General features: G+C 44.2%; 1 long non-coding RNA gene across 1 annotated transcript; it reads left to right on the forward strand.

The window, feature by feature from the left end:
* Nucleotides 1-9,104: 9,104 nt before the first annotated feature.
* Nucleotides 9,105-13,220, forward strand: LOC144326130 (uncharacterized). The gene is made up of 2 exons (XR_013391287.1): nucleotides 9,105-9,662; nucleotides 11,681-13,220. It is a non-coding gene; the product is annotated as an uncharacterized LOC144326130 (long non-coding RNA).
* The last annotated feature ends 2,519 nt before the right edge of the window (nucleotides 13,221-15,739 follow it).

A 15,739-nucleotide genomic window follows, 5' to 3' on the forward strand; every position in this document is an offset into this window, starting at 1 on the left:
ACATTCTTCCAGGGAGCTTGCTAGATCAGAACAATATCTAAAACCACCACTCAGAGGCAGTACATGAAATTGGTCACTTAGTCCCTGATGGGTTCAACACTCCTGGATGATAGTAGTATTCCTAGCTCTTTTGCAATCTCAGTAGCATCTATGAAAAATTGTTGAAAATCTTCACCACACCTGCAGCCTATAACATAATTCTTGGTCACTTGGTCTGCTGAACCAAACTGCTTCCAGATAACATTTAGCACAATCATTGACTACTTAAAGAGTGTAAATAGCAGGGCTATTTGCATGTGCTGAAATGTTATGCTTTATAGCACTGACTAGAACATATATAATTTCATTTTGGATATCTTTTTCTAGGTAGTGAACCATCGTTTCTTGATGTTTCACCCTGTGCAAATAAATGTTTATTCATGATAGATAAAAAAGGGCCAGATATTCTACAAAATTCAAAAAAGTTGAATAGCTAGCACAGCACAACTTTTCAGCTGTACCACAGAATGCAAAGTTTTGCATACCATGAACTCTGAGCAAAGTGATCAAGTGGTCCAAGATTTGTCACCAATATTGTTTTTCTTGCCTAATTTTCTGCTGGTTAGTATCATCAATTATTTTTCAGTGCAACTCAAGTTCTCTCAAGATCTGATATTTTCCTCTCATGTGAAGACAGAATTACTTCAACGTTCTTAGTCTTTTGAACCTTGTGTAGGATTAATGCACCATTTTTTTTTTGCTGAACAATAGACAGCAAAAAACTCATCTTTTGAAGCTGAACATGTCAACCATTGATAGCACACTTCTTCACCATTTGCTAGTCTCCTCATAGTGTATAGGGGAAACTTATGGTTTTTGAGTGTTTGTGGAATTCATGTGATACAACCTGCTGTGGTCCATGTTGTACTGTAAGCTGTCACAAAGTTGTGAATTTTTACTTGTTATGTGATCAGTCTATTTTATGTATATTCTAATATATGAATTACTTCAAAAATTACTTCAAAGATGATAAAAGAGATATAACAAAAACTAATTTGTGAAAAACTGCCCATCCAAGTTTGGTCCTGTGCCCTGCTGAGGTCTGTGCTGCAGGCAGCTACCTAGTTGTCTTGAGCTCATCTCTGATCTCAGGATCCTGTAACAAATACTTCTGTTGTTCTACATGTATTTATAGAGGGGTTTCCCCAAACTTCTGAGTTAATTGACCCCTTGATGAGCTTATAAAGTTGTCACCAAGCCCAGCCCAAGGAGTCTAAATGAAACAAAGTAAAGGAATCTCAGTATATAACCAATATTTATTGATCAGCAGTCACCATTACAAGGAATCATAAAATGTAAAAAAAAATAACAAAGTAATACAAGTGAAAATAACACCACACTTTTAATATCCTATAATGAGACAGGATGGATTTTAACCGTTATACTGAGAAATCATTCTATTCAATACAGAGGTTCCTCATTGGCATGGGGCTGCCCTCTGCACATGCCCATTATTTTTGAGGCTTATAGTTCCTAATTAAATGATTCACAGCATACCTCATAAACTTCTTTTTCACCCCAGTCCCCTTTCAATCCCCTTTCTACACTAAGGTGTTCGTTCACCTCTTGCTCAGCTCCACTGACCCTCAGAGGGTCAATATTGAACAATTTGGGGGAAACTGATTAATAGGTTGTTGCGGGGTGGGGTTTTGTTGTTGTTGCTTTTTTGCCCATAATTTCTCAGATCTTGTAGGCAAAGAGCCTCAAGAGCGCATCTGATGATAATTTTGAAAAGTTGTAGCCAACAAATCTTTTTAGCGCAAGCCCATCTACCCACCCAAAAAACCCCAAACTTACCATATTGGAGAGGGAATGTTCAGAACTCAATCTTTGAAACTTTCACCTGGTATCCCCAACATGCTGATACTGGCGCAACAAGCAACCCAAAAGAGCTTCTTTCCCTTTGTTTTGAGAGGTGTTCTCTGTGGAGCTTGTGCCAATGTCCAGCTGCGCTAAAGCAGCAAAGCAATACTGGAGGCAATTTTAAACTCCAGTATTTACGTGCTGCTAGAGCACAGCAGGCAGATGTTCCCCTTCTGCAGTCATCTCTGTGAGGCTCAAGGATGGCATGATGCTCCCCATCTGTCTGAGCAGGTAGTTGTGGAAAAGAAATGTTACAGGTGGCCTCTTATTTCCTTTAGCACAGAAACAGCTGCGGGCAGTCTTCAGACTGAATTCCATGGGACAATTAAAGCAGATTTTGAAATGGCTTTCACCAATTCCAAACGCCCCTTTTTATCTGCAAAGGCTCCTCCCATTTCCTGCCCCCCACCAACATTCTAAACTTTGAAAAAGAAGGCTGGCTCTGTGTCTACGTGACCATCCTCTAGAGGATTAGGGAATAACATGCAACAATTTCCCCAAGATTTATTCAACTTTTGTGAATGCTAGAACGCTTTTAGACAAAAATAAAGCCTAACATGCTTTTAGTAAAAATCATTATTTGTGGGGGAAACATGCATGCAACTTAAAAAACAACAACTATTTCTAAACATACCTGGCTGTGCAATCTACGAGTTCAGTTAGACTGGGAGCATCTTGGCTCCAGCCGTGCTGATAAATGTGTGGCTGGTTTCCTTGTCTTAGCCCTTGAGGTCATGAGGCAGCCCAGAACGGTCTGTATCTCCTTGTCCCTACAAACCATGTCGTGCTGCTACACCTCCTCAAGGAGAATTATTTGGGCAACTGTTCCAGAAGGAGACCCTGGCTGCAAAGTCAAGCTATGGAGCAGGGTTACACAAGTTACTGGTCCTCCTCTCCTCTCCTCTCTGCCCCCCACCCCCCCATATCTACGGGAAGAGTGTTGGAACTATAAATAGAACTAGTAATTACAGTAGAACAGTTACAAAAGGAACCAATACACAACACACACACATTCTTACAAATGGTTGCAATACATATTTTAGATAAAAGTGGTGAGTAGAGAGGACAACCAAGGAGGTGCTCCTACCCTTTAGACGGGGTCTTCACAATTAAACAACAAAGGCTGTTAGAGGAAGTTGCATGTGCTAATTTCTTACATGGGGAAAACCCTACTCTCCCAGATGTAAGTGTAGTACAAAAAGCAAGAAATACAGACAGTTCATCACACCCATCCGTTTGTTCTCCACTTTTATTTTATTTAAATAAAAATTAATCTGTCAAAACACAAAAACAGGCAATTGGAACTGGGGTGTGATCCAGTGCAATTTAAGCACCATTTAAGTCCTGTTGTTGCCAATGGGAGAGTTATACTTAGGCTAATGGTCTTCCGTGAAATAAATGAAAATGATTTAGCAATGGGACCTAGAAGTGCTTAACTTTGGCTGAGATGCACCCAGCACACCTGGGGCACTAATTAGCAGTAGGACTGTGTACAGCTGCCTTTGTCAACCTGGGGCCCTCCAGATGTTTTGCACTTCAACTCCCTATGCCCCCAGCACTGATGGCAAAGTTGGCTGCCATACCGTTTCCCAAGCCCTGCAAAGTAACCTCCAAAGAATACTCAACATGAGATAGATCTGTCAGATGCAAGGGCCATCTACCTGCCAGTTCCTTAAGAATCCAGAGAGCTTGCTCACACACAACGGGGCACAACCTTTTTGCCACGGAAATAATAAACTGACTGTCCATTGTGAATTGGAGAAACATGTTTTGAAAAGGCATGGGAAACTTCCCCTAGCAGCAACAAACATTCACCTAAGAGCCGCCCAAAGAGAGTGGAATACAGCTCATCCTGTGAATTCAGCAAGAGGCAAAAGAGAGCACACTTCAGACACGATGCCTGCTGCTCCCCCCCCCCCCCGCAAATTCTGCATGGTACTTTCACTGTTGCGATGGAGATGCAGCCACTGAGTAGAACTGCTGCCTGAAAGTTTAGAAAGAGGAAGCAGACTTAATTGTTGCAGGTGGGGCTCCGTTAAAATTAAATAGGGTTAAATGCAGATTGTGTTTACAGATGTGGAACAGGAGCTGGTACCTCACTCAACCCTTTGCCCAAGGAAAGGGCAGAGAAGAGGCTGTTAGTTAGACGCTCTGGCTGCTGACCAGCCCCCACCAAGCAAACAAAGGCTGGTGTTTGTGGCATCTTCCAACTTTCCCTCCTCCGCAGACTCCACAGCAGAAAATACACCATAATCATATAGAAAGAGAGAAGTGTGTGCGTGGGCCCACAGAGGCTCCCTTTCCTCTCACTCCAGAAGGCACAAAAGACCTTAGAAGTTATCAGAGAAAACTAATGGCCATGGTCCTTGCAGTGTTTTAATAATTCCTTTTTAGCAGACCGATACTTTAGTTTTGCAAAGTTAATGGCTTGCCTGTAACTTTATTTGCATTAGTGAAAGGATGAACCACAAGGTTATATAAATCAGCTGGAAGCAACAAAGCCTGCATTTCAACACGGGATGACACAGCTGCACTTTTGACAAGGGTTTTTGTTACCAAAAATACTTTCACGATCACAGGATATTACAGGGTCAATTCACAACAGCGTTCTCCTAACTCGTGTTGAGAAGCTTGGTCCTGTGAATGGTTCAACTGGTGAGGCTGCAGGACAACCCAGATACAACTCTGATAACTTCATGCACCAAAACCACATAAATTCGAGCTTCCACTAGACTGGATCTCCAGCACAAAAAAATGGCTGTAAAGATTCATTAGTGGAAGGTAAAAAGAGTTGTATGAACCCATCTACACATGTCCAGCAGTTGAACCCTATATTTTAAGGGTTTGTCAATCTACCCATTTCTTATATAAGTGAACACACACACACACACACACACACACACACATCTATACCTTTGCATGCCAGTTATATACTAAGCTGTAGGGAACTTAAATAATTACATAATACAGAAACCACAATCTACAGAAATACAAGACACATCCTAGCTAGACTATCAACTGGGCACAATCCACCAGGAAAGTCTCCTGTGGACATTGCACAAGAACAGAGTAAGGTTCTTGTGCAATTCTCCTCTAAATGGAGATTGTGCGGGAGAACTTCCCATTGACTTGCCTATCCCCAGCCTGGAGCCTCTAGAGGTTTTGGACCACAACTTTCATTATTCTCCATTACTGGCCATCTCCATACTGGAGATGATAGGTGCTGTAGACCAAATTGTCTGGCAGACACCAGGTTGAGCAAAGGTGTCCTATATCCAAACATTGCAGCTACATTTAATATTTCCCATTTATGTGTGTACATGGAATGTTCACCTTAGCACCTACCTCAATAATGCACTGCAGCAAGTCGTAATCATATTTTGAGTGGAGTGGGGTAAAATACTATTGATTTGTGAAGAAATACCAAAAACATTATCCTTTTTTAAAAAAACAACCTTTTGAAATAACTTTCCTCCTTCCACTTGCAGCTGGAAAATACACTATCTAGATATGCCTTGCCTGATTCCTGTCCACCCCAAACTCCTCAGAATGCAACTTTAAGCAATCTCTATACTTTTATTGTTTCAATTTAGGGGAAAGCAGGATAAACATTTTTCAAAAATAAATCTAAATAAATGGCAGCAAAAAATTGTTTCCACTGTAGTATTAGCTTAAACAACAGAACCAAAACACCAAATTGTCATAAATATTAAAATTGTCAGTTTATTAGCAACAGCACTCCCAATTTGATAGACAACTGACACATTTTTCAGTTTTTCTCATCCACTCAACACAAAAGCACACACCCACACACAGAAACAAAAAATGCAGAAAAAGTTATCTACAAGTCAATACTAGGTTAACATTTGCATATAATTAAGTTTACACTTACACTTTAATGTATGGTCCTGCTACATATACACAGCTTAAAGAGGGGGCGGGGAAGTCTTATGCTACATTATTCCATGTTAAGAAGCTTTTTTCAAAGAAAAAATAATAACGCAGAGAAAATAAGGGCTGAGCTCACTGGAAGTTAGAATGCTAAAGTTTTCTCTCACAACTGCTGACGATGAACTGTATCTAACTAGGGGGAGGTGTTTCAGTTTGGGTAGTGTCGCCTCCTTCAGATTTAAAAGCTACACGGCAGACCTGAAAATGGAATTTCTAAAAAACATGAATTCATTATGTACAAGAGGCGGGGGTTGAAATCTGTCCTGCATCAGCGTTCATTCAAAGTCAGCTGCATGCACAAGACCAGAACAGTTTTCATTAAGTTCTGCAACCAGCTTTCCGAAGGCTGTAAGAAACCCTATAACTAAAAAAAAGGTCTCTTTTAAAAATTGTGTACTGTATACACTTAAAATGTCAAGGGCTTTCTCCAGATTTCTCATGCCCCCCCCCTTTAGATACCACTGCACAACTGAAGCAGGCAAATGCTAACATGCACACAACTGAGCCTTCTTGCTGTAAGCCCCCCCCGCCCCGCCAGTCATGAAAGTGAATGCCCCCCCTCACTTAACAGCATTTGCAGAGTTTGAAACAAGAGTGGGGGAGGAACTGTCTTCCTAGGCAACCCCCCAAGATAGTTTTAACTGCTGTTTACACATGGTAAATAGAGTGCATTATAAGACGGTATTCTCTGCTATAAAAAAGAAAAAGTACTATAGTCATGTACGGTATTCAAGACAATGCAAAAGATTGTCTGTCAGTCACTCAAATTTCCTGTGCAAAACACAGCAGAAAATATATAGAAAAACATACATTGTTATTCCCGCCTCCCACCCGCAAAAGTATGAAAGTTTTTGGGTTTTGCTGAGCTTTTATACATTTCATTCACACACACACATTATTATTTCAGAGTTTGTTGTTGAAGGGATGAATATTTGAGCAAAGTGCATCAATGGAGTTCATTTAAAATGTAAGATTAAAGCCATGACAATTTTAAGCAGCATTACAAAATATTAAATTCTATATGAATTTTTAAAAAATCATGACATATAGTGTTTTACAAATAACCATCAGTACAAATAGTTTTAAATCATATTAAGTAAAGTAATTTTTTTAAGCCATAATATAGAAATTGGCTAGTAGTTTTAGTAATTATAATTAAATTTTCTAAACATATTAAGTGTTGACTCTCCAAAGCAGAATAGCATATTTTTATATTCAAAATATAATTTAAGAACTTATTTTCACAACACCTGTAGAATTAATACATATTAAAGCACATACATAATTTTAATATATATATTTTAAAATAAAGTATTTCTCAAAAGGTGAGTATTTGAAGTTTTGGTGGAAAATTGTAAGAATGTTGGTAAAGGTTTTTTTTCCTTGTGTATTTAGTTTTTATGTTCTTCACTGTAATTTTAAAAACATGCAGATTTTATGTTTCAATTTCAAAATGTCTTTTGTGTTTAAAAAATGATAATGATATTAATTAAACATTGGGCCAACAAAAAGAGAACAATATGTAGTAAAAAATAGAAATAAATTTAAGACATGTTGAGAAACAACAACACAGCACCAAATTCAAGTTTCTGCCCCCCCCCCCAGCCTAGGAGGGTCAGCCGTTAAGTTTATGCTTTCTTCCAAATCCTAAATATGACACAGCAGCTAAAGTGACAAGCGTCCCAAGGCAGCTCAAACTTATTTTCTTTCCAATTCATTGTTGAAGGGCGGGCGGGGAGATGTGTGTTTGGGAAGAAATCTTTTTGGTACAATTGCATTTCTCTTGGGAACGAATCTTGCACCTTTTTAACCCTTTCTCTGCTGGCCAGTGTTGTAACGGTCTGTAACTCTGGAAGTACCCTCTTTTCGCAGAGGGTGGGGGAATGGCGGGGGTGGGGAGAGAAGGGGAGACAGAAGTCAACCAAAAAAGGGGGAAGGAGCATCCCTAGGCTTTCCCCCAGGTTCCAAAGTGTCCCCCTGGCCATTTCAGAACTGCGTCATTTGCGCTCTCAGAGGCAACCCCCCCTCCCGCCCAGCTCCGGTGTGTGTTGAGATGGGGGCGCAAAATTGCACTGGGGGAAAAGTGGGGAAATTAAGGGAGCGGCTGAACGGCAGACTCAGAGTCAACCTAGGTTGTTGTTTTTAAGAAGAAGAAGAAGAAGAAGACGACTGGGGGGAGAACAGAGGGATATGAAATACAAAAGAGGCAGAGAGCGGGGAGGGATTTTGAAGTTAAAGAAAGAAGTTTATTTAAAGAAAAGAAATCCCCACGAAACTTAACTGTAGAGGAAGCTACTTGCAGATCTGAAACGAAATAAATGGTTTGCCATCTTCTCAACAGACACACACACACCGAAAAATAATAATAATAAGCCATTTTTTGTAGCTTCGTTCGCTTGTATCCGTTTTTAGCTAAAAAGTAGCAGGAGGAAGAAGAAGAAAGGAAAAGAGAGCGGTGGGAAACGGGCCAGCTCCTTTTAAATTCGTCCCCCCCCCCCCGCCCACATCCCCGTTTCTCCACTTTTAAACCAAAATTATCTCCAGGCTTCAAAAGGGAGCGTCATTTAGGTCCTCAGAGCCAAATTTCCCTATGTTGGAATTAGGGGGGGGGGCGCACTTCTTCTTCCTCTCCAGCTGCTGGGGGGATAAAAACCCCGTGCTACTTTCTGTTCTTTTTGCCCCCTCCCCACTTTTCCTCTCCCCCTCCTTTAAAAATAAATTAAGGGAACCTACCTTAATAAAGGGAACCTACCTTAACCAATTGCCCTCTCCGGGGTCCCAAATTTAAAAGTTTCCCCACATGGGGAGGGGGAGGGTACTATTTTAATGATATGATACATCATTTGTTTTAAAAAATTATCCCACTGGTGGGTGAAGGAGAAATTATGCTGGGGGGCAGTGGCCGGTGCGCCCCCCCTTCTCCTCCTCCCCCGCGACGCCTCTTCTCCCGGCCCGTCCGGTCCTTTCCCGGCCCTCCGCCGGCCTCCACGGGGCCTCCCCGCCCAGAGGGGATTTTTAGGGATTTTTTGGTGATTTTTGGGGCGCCCCCCGCTTGCCCCCCTGCCTCAGGCGCCCTCCTTTTCCCCGCCCTCCCTCCTCACCTCCGAGTCCACTCGAAAATGGCGCCGAAACCGAAAAAACTTTGCAAATTTCATTGTAGCGAGAGTGCAAAGGCTGCTGGGAGCGGGGGGGGGGACGGGGAGCAGGCACCGCCCAGAGCTTGGGGGGGGGGGCATCGGCCAGGGCGAGGCCGGGCTTGGCTGAGCTGAGCGGGGCGGGGGGCGCCCTCTCTCCCTCCCCATCTCCCTTCGCCCGTGGAGCCTCGCGGAGCTCCTTGCTCTTGGCGCGCGCAAGTCAGGGCGCGTGGGAAGTTTCGCGCGGAGGCTGCTCTTGTGTTTTGTTATTCGGACGGATGAACGGACTGGGGTGGGGGGCGCGTGAGAGCGAGGGAGGGAGGGGCTCTCGGGGGCACTGCCCGAACCTCCTCGCCTTGCTGCGCCCTTGGAGAAGTAATAGCTTCCCATTTATTGGGGACGCGAAAGTCTGAGTTTATGCAACAGATGCTGTCGTTCTCTTATTCTCCTTCTTCTTCTTCCATTGCATTATGGATCGCGGGCGGGGAGCCGTGGAGGCAGTTTTGCGCGCGCGCGCGCCTGCGATACTCAGTGCGGTTGTTTTTGAAGAGGAAAACGTTAAAATAGCACACGCTCACCTCAACCATCCCAATAAATGTGTGTGGGGGGGTTCTCCCCCCCCCCGAAAAATGCGAAGTGGGGGTGAATTGCATCGCGTTCTTGTCTCAGGGAAGGGTAAGTTGAGTCCGGATGTTCCGTTTTCATTTTAAGATGTCAGGACTTGTGAGCTGAGCCCTTCAGACCAAAGCCCTTTTTACTGTGTGGCTTATTTTAAATGAGTGCGGAGCCTTGTGCATTGACAGCACTGTACTGTATAAATAAAAGTTAATAAAAACAAGGCGATTATGTGCGAGGCAGGGCGTGCAGGAAGGCTGACCAAAGGCTCTCTTGGGTGGGATCATTCTGGCCAGGGGGTCTTCTGCTCTGAAGGGCAGCTTTCGGGAGAGGGAGCTGGTCGGGGAATCTCTGATATTTTATTCCTTCCTTCTGCACAGAATGGACCACTCCTTTGCTGGGGGAGTCCCGGGAGAGAGCAAAGGGCCTGTGCCTTGTGGGTCCAAAGTGGGGAGCAGTCCTGATTGAGTGTTAATGCTACCCTTCTCTTTTCTGCCTCTGGGGCAGAGATGTGTGCCATCCATTTAAATCACGTCCAACACACACACAATACATAATTTTTTGCTCTGGTTGTATGGTGTATGTGTTGCACCAAACATTGAAATAACATTCAAAGTGCATGACTTTACCCAAATAGTCCTGGAAACAGTAGTTCATCCCACAAAGCTACAGTTCCCACACCCTTACCAAACTACAGTCCACCATGTTCTCTGGGGAAAATAATGTGCTATAGATGTGTGCTGGATGTGTCATATGGTGTCAGGGGCAAGGGATAAAAGCCAGGACTGAATGGAAAAGGAAGGTGACTCAGAGAAGGGAAATCCTGTGGTCTTCCAGATGTTGGGCTCCTAGCAGCCAGCAGGACCAGTGGCCAGGGATGAGGGGAGCTGGGAGCTCACCAACATCTGGCTGCTCCCCCTTCCTGCTGTCAGAGATATTGTGCATTTGGAGCAACTTCGATCTGAGGCCCCCTGGCTGTCAGCAACGTGGCAGGAGGGACATGGTGCCCTGTGCAAAGATACACTTTTGCTTGGCTGAGAATCATGGATGCAGGAAGCGACATGCATTGCAGGAGTCACAACCTGCTCCTGCAGGGTGTCTAGTTGTTCCTGGACTGCCCCATCAAATTGTTGCATGTGTGAGTCATGATGGGCAGCCAAAGATGAAGCTTCCGTGGTGCCCAGAGTAAACTGAAACACATTTCATTTCTTTCAAACTTAATTAATCACTACTATTTTAACACTTGGTACAGATAGGACACCCAGCTCTTAGAATCCAGTGCATTGTGAGGTAAAACAGAGCAGACATAGGTTATGTTGTTGTCAAACCAGTGGTCAGAAATGCTTGGAAGACAAGGGCCTTTTGCGAAATCAGAGGATGCAAGCTAGCATCTTGTTTATTAATAGGAACAATTAAGGGGTACCAGGTAATTAAGAAAGATCTTTGGGTTTGGGGTCCTGTCTGTTGCACCCTGTCACTTTCCCTGTCCCTTCCCCCACCTGATCTCCACCAACTCTGGAGAGAAAGGCTGAGCAACATCCACACATTCGGCTGAGAGTAGCCAGGCTCTGCACTGTGGAGTTGCCCTCTGGTGGGGTGAAGAGGGGAATGCAGTTACTGTACCTGTACTTTACTGGGATTGACTGGTCCCTGCTTTGCAGGGTCAGATCCGCACTGGAGGGTAGAAGGCAATTCCATTTTTTATTTGCATGTTAATTCATCACTGCTTCTGCTCAGTATGCAGCAAGCACGCTTGTGGCCTGGGATTTTTAATTTGCAATTGCATTTTAACTGGCAGAGTTACAGGTGCCACAAAGTACCCATTCTACATTTATAAGAATTCAGCCTTTTAGTGTGGCAGCACCTACACTGTGGAACTCCCTGCCTCTTGAGATCAGGTAGGCGCAGTCACCATATGCTGTACAGTGTCTGATAAAACATTTTAGTTACAAAGTTGATGTGAGTTTAAATCTATTTTTAGTCTACTGCTATTTTATCTTTTCAAAAATCTAAAATTACTGTATTGTTGTTATTTTTTCTTATTGAAAGCTGATTTGAGCTTTGTTTTGTTTCTACAGCCAAGCAGTGGAAACTTTTTAAGAAATAAGTAAATATATAACTCTGTGAACTGAGGTCACTGTTGTTCCCATTTTACAAATGGCAAATCAAGGCTGACAAGAAGAGAACCATTCTAGGCAGAAAGCCTCCATGTTTGGTGATGCAGGGGCCCGGGGTAAGAAGAGAAGGTTTTATATGCCTTTACTTCTGTGGTAGGAGGGTTGCGTTGTCCTTGATTTAATTTTATGCGCTCTATTGGAGTGCATTGCCTTTTGGGGTTAGCCTTTGTGTAGGGGTCACTGAATTTAGATTCCATCAGAGGTGCGAGGAGGGGTAATTGATCTGACTTAAGGAGGGTAGACAAACAGTAATAAAATGTTATGTTTTGCATTCTGTCGTGGGGACAGGATTTCAGTTCTTATTTGAATTAAAAGCTTGTATTTATATGTGTGTATGCCACTCAGAAAGGGACGAAGGTGGCGCTGTGGGTTAAACCACAGCGCCTAGGACTTGCCAATCAGAAGGTCGGCGGTTCGAATCCCCTTGACGGGGTGAGCTCCCGTTGCTCCGTCCCTGCTTCTGCCAACCTAGCAGTTCGAAAGCACACCAGTGCAAGTAGATAAATAGGTACCGCTTTATAGCGGGAAGGTAACGGTGTTTCTGTGCGCTGCTCTGGTTCGCCAGAAGCGGCTTAGTCATGCTGGCCACATGACCCGGAAGCTGTACGCCGGCTCCCTCAGCCAATAAAGAGAGATGAGCGCCGCAACCCCAGAGTCAGCCACAACTGGACCTAATGGTCAAGGGTCCCTTTACCTTTACCTATGCCACTCAGAAGTATGGGGGAATCCTACATTGCATCAAATAGTTCATCTCCTCCTGAAACAAAGCCTATTTCTTTTAATTTATTTCACAGGATTAATTTTTTTTTTTTACAATTGAGCAACAAAACATTTCTTATGAGTTTTAGACCACTAAACATCCAGAAATCAAAGGGATGTACAGAAACTAATTACAGCAAATAAATGATAAAAATATAATAAAGGAATGATATTCAAAGTACAGTTCTGGCTGTGATCAAATTAACAATATTAAACAAGAAAAGCCTAGGTGAAGAGAGCCCACAATTTGGGGAGCCTGGCAGGGGAGCCCTGGAGCCTCTGCCCCCCCTTCTCCCACAGTGTGTCTGAACTTCAGATAACACTGCTGCTGATTCCTGCCCCCCTTTTTCAGGGTTTTGTTGTTGTTAGATACAGTACCTTTTTTGTCTTTGCCACAGAGATGACATTATATAAAATGTGAAATGACTTTTTAGTATGTATTTACTATGTATCGTGCACTCTTACATATTATATAATACTATGTATTGCTTATAATTGTGTTTGCATAACTTTTTTGTATTTGGTGCATATTATGTTATGTGATATTAGAGAGAGAGAGAGAGAGTGTGTGTGTTTATTGTGTTATATGTTGTAACCCACCTTGTGGTGGCATGTGAATTTGAGAAATAAATGTATTGTATATTTTGATTTTATATTGTTTAATAAATGTTTGGGTTCACTGCTTAGAGAGTTATATACTTTTATTTACTGTGAAATTCTTCAAGCTTTCTGGAGAGTAAGTGGTCTATAGATGGAAACAATAATAAAAAGACTACTACTGCTGCTGCTACTACTACTAATAATAATAATTCAACACTAATCGCCCTTGGGAAGCTGCCAAGCATGTCCCAGTCCAGGGCATTCCTAGGTATGTAAAAGGACACAGGAAATTCACAGGAAATTAGCATATTCATATCTAGGTCTCAGCAAATTAAGATGGTGGGTGGATGAGGACTCTCTGGCCCTGTGCTATGCAGCATCCCCAACCATTCCTGCAACCCAAAAATGAAATAATCTTATATGTATATGCAGGGCTTTTTTCAGCCAGAATTTGCCAGAACTCAGTTCTGGCACCTTTCAGGTGGGCGCCATTGCAAATATAAGAGAAGAAGAGAGGCATTCATGGTGAGTTCCGCTGTTCTGGCACCTCTTGTTCGAGAAAAATAGCACTTGCTATATGATAAAATTGTAAGGATGTCATCATGGTGCAGTTCATGTGGTCACTGACAGGTGCTGCTGCAAACTACAGCATAGTGACCAACTGGGCTCTCAGAGCTGCTGGGCCATCACAGCAGTGCCAGAGATTGAGGAGGAGGATATCCCAGGCCAGTCAGCAAGCGCTTTAAACCCCTGTCCACTGGATACAAATGCCCAGCTCGCACCACTACTGACCTCCTTCCTTCTCTGCGGCTGGCCATGGAATCCACCTCTGTTGCCACTGATTGGCATGAAGAGCAGAAGGAGGAAAGGTCCCAGAAATGGTGGCCACTTGGCCTCTAGATCTGCAGGGGGCTGTGGAGAGGGGAAGGGCTAAGCCACCTCTTGCTGATCCTTTCAACGTCCTCTGATGTGTGAGGTTGGAAAGATGAGTGTGGGGCAGGCTTTGCAGCATGGGCATAATGGGGGGGGGGGCAGGCCACTCTCAGCCAAAATCAATACAAATTTGAGGTTCTGCCCCCCCCAACAAAAGCCTGTTCCCCCCACTCAAGAAAAATCCTGGCTAGGCCCATGCTTTGCCGGCTTTCCTAGGCACTCCCTGCTGTTGCCCCTGGGAGGCGGTGAATAAAAGGGTGAGTGTTCCCACCCCTAATTGCTGTGGGATGCTGGGGTAGGGAGCCTGTAGCTTTTTGGGTGAGGGAGGGGCTTTCTCTTGCAAGGTGTAAATATATGAGGGAAAGGGGATTTGACCAGGTGTAAAGGGGGCAGGAGGTGGGATGGTGAGGTGTCAAGGGAGGGCTGGCAGCTAGGCAACCCCTAGTTTTTAAAAAGTGAGGAAGGAGTAAGAGGTCTGGCCTCTCCTTTTGCGCCATGGGCCGTGTGGTCCTGTAACTGGTGAACAAGGCACAGGATAATGGAAGATCCATGGACACTACCAAGAACCTTAGGATATCTCTATGCCTTGTCCAGTTATGTAGCAAAGTTGAGTGCTTGATTTTACACGTGGTTATTTCCTTCCTGTATCTGTCACACATATATCAGATGAATTGTAAATAGCATATCTATATCCATATTTGATTAAAACAGAGGGAAAAAAAGAAAGAAACTTCCCCTTGTGGCTCCCCCCCCCTTTTGCCTCTGGCACCACCAACCACTGGCGTGTGGCCCCTGGAACACTACACAGAAGGGAATGTGGCCCTCAGGAGGAAAATGCCTCTCTGTTGCTGTCATGTGCACTCAGCAGCAATGTAGACGGTTGTTTGCGCAATGCTTCTGCAGGAATGGTGACTTACTGCCCTATGGGAGCACAGCCCCAGTGTGCTCATAAGCTCTGGAAGGAGTGACACACAACCCCACAGCCCCCCCCCCAATGGCACTACAGTTCCTTATATCCCTGAAAAGCAAATCTGTTGTGTTGATGAAACTGCTGCTGCATTAATAAACTGCAGGCTGGCCCCGCAATTCAAGATTGTCAGGGCTTGAGTCCCTGGGCAATCGCCTAACCATGCCCCATAGCCCAGCAGGGCCCACACATGCAGACCCTTGCCCAGAGGCCCCTCAGGCTTGCCCACTGAGTCCACCACCTGCCACTGAAATCCCCCAGCCTGCCCTGTGGTGCTGCTGCTGCTGCAGCAGGACAATCTGAAACATGGCAAGGAAGTCCAATGGTTGCTTCCCCTTAGAGGCATCTGCTGCTACTTGGCTAGGGCAGCCCAAGGCGGCTCCCTGAGGCAGGAAAGGGCTACCAGGGCACTGTCTTCCCAAGGCCCTCTCAGTCCAAAGCTGGCCCAATACCAGAATGCAGAATGACCTTCCTTATTTTCAGAGGATGCACCTTCCTGTGTTCCAAAGAGGGGCTCTCACCTGCAGCTGGGAAAGGGCACCTGCCTTGCCTGCAGGAGGTCCCTGGTTTCACCCTTGACATCTCCAGGTAGTCCTGAGATGCCCCCTGCTTGAAACATGGGAGATCCACTGCTGCCACTCAGTGCAGAAATTTCTGAGTTAAGATGGACTGAAACTCTGAAACCACTTAAGGCAGTTTCC

This window comes from Podarcis muralis, chromosome Z (genome assembly GCF_964188315.1).
Source record: "Podarcis muralis chromosome Z, rPodMur119.hap1.1, whole genome shotgun sequence".
Lineage (NCBI taxonomy): Eukaryota > Metazoa > Chordata > Lepidosauria > Squamata > Lacertidae > Podarcis > Podarcis muralis.